At 43.0% G+C, this 1,788-nt stretch overlaps 1 pseudogene; it reads right to left on the reverse strand.

Moving 5' to 3' along the window:
* Positions 1-705: 705 nt before the first annotated feature.
* On the reverse strand, positions 706-1,273 carry LOC132536257 (chromodomain-helicase-DNA-binding protein 8-like; annotated as a pseudogene).
* Positions 1,274-1,788: the final 515 nt, after the last annotated feature.

Raw genomic sequence — 1,788 nt, forward strand, 5'->3', positions numbered from 1 at the left:
TCTGCTAAACACTTTATTTATATTCTTTCTTTTATTACAAAAATCTTGGGCAGGTGTAGGTAGCATTTGGTTATGCAAACGGATTCTCATGTCTGAAGCTACAAGGTCCCAGGTTCAGTCTCCTAAAACACCATAAGCCAAAGCTGAGCAGTGCTCCGGAAAAAAAAAAAAAAAGAAGAAGAAGAAGAAGAAGGGAGTTGGGTGGTAGTGCAGTGGGTTAAGCAAGTGCACTTGGCACAAAGTGCAAGGACCAGCATTAGGATCCCAGTTCAAGCCCCCACCTGCAGGGGAGTCCCTTCACAGGCGGTGAAGCAGGCCTGCAGGTGTCTTTCTCTCCCCCCTCTGTCTTCCCCTACTCTCTCCATTTCTCTCTGAAGTGACATCAACAACAGTAATAACTACAACAGCAATAAAAACAACTAGGGCAACAAAAAGGAAATAAATAAATATTTTTTAAAATAATAAAAAAAACTTAGATAGCTCATATAGTCAAGCCACCCTCTTCTTCTTCTAGCATTTGCCAGCCACCCTCTACAACTCAGTGAGAGAAGTTCTCATTTTACAGAATTGGGAAAACTGAAGCTCAGAGAGCTTAAGCTACTATCTCAAAGTCACTCAGGATGGAAGTCATCTTTTGTAGCCATCTTTGTCAGTTGTGTCTTCCAGGAAGCAAGCACTGAAAGCAATGAGGACCATGCTGGGACATCAGTATTCAGAATCCTTACTATAGTCTGAGTTGACTGACATTGTAGGATTATCAGTGAGTGAGAAATTCCTTTCTATTATAGAGCTATTATATAGAGAGAGCTTTCTATATAGAGAGCTATTATAGTCTTGAGATAAATTAGCAGCTTCATCCTCACCATCTTCATCATCCTCACTATCATTAATCTCTTCAGGCTTCTGGGCTAGATTCCTCAAGGCAGAAGTAGCAGTGGCTGGTGAAAAGAAGGGTCACCAGTATCTGTCAGCCCTGGATAGTGATGATGGAGGTAGCAGTGGTGGTGAAGCATGGCACTGAAATCTACATGAAGGTATGATGCTACACCACCCATCACGAATGTCATAAAAGGCAAAGCTGAAGAAGTGGCACTGGTGTGACTCAGAGATAACATTGACTATAAGGCCACTACTGTGTTGGAAGGAATTGTGTACAGATAGGGACCCAGTGCCTCCACCTTGCATCAGGACCATAATTTTAGAATGGTCAGGTCACATTCTATGGACTCGATTTTTAGAGCTTGCTGGTGCAACAGGCCCTGGTAAAGCCCAGCTGACAAGTAGGGGTAGATAGCATAATGATTAAGCAAAGATACTTGCATGCCTAAGGCTCTGAAGTCCGAGGTTCAATCTTCTGCACCACTATAAGGCAGAGTTTTGCAGTGCTCTGGTAAAAGAAATAAAAATAGTGGTTTCAGAGGTGGCACAGTGGATAAAGCACTGGACTCTCAAGCATGAGGTCCTCAGTTCAATCTCGGGTGGCACATGTACCAGAGTGATGTCTGGTTCTCGTCCTCTCTCTCTCTTCCTATCTTTCTCATTAATAAACACATAAAATATTTTTTAAAAAAGGAAGGAAGAGGGGGAGGAGAGAGAGAGAGAGTGAAAGGAAGGAAAGAAAGAAGAAAGAAGCCAATTGACTACAGTTCCGTTGTGGTGACCTTGGGAAGAAGGCAACAAAAAAAATGGAATTAAGAGTATAAGTAGGAGCAGGGGTAGATAAGCAAAAAGACTCTCTTGGGGCCAGGTGGCAGCACACCTGGTTGAGCGCACATGTTAGAGTACGCA

This window comes from Erinaceus europaeus, unplaced genomic scaffold, assembly GCF_950295315.1.
Source record: "Erinaceus europaeus unplaced genomic scaffold, mEriEur2.1 scaffold_1099, whole genome shotgun sequence".
Lineage (NCBI taxonomy): Eukaryota > Metazoa > Chordata > Mammalia > Eulipotyphla > Erinaceidae > Erinaceus > Erinaceus europaeus.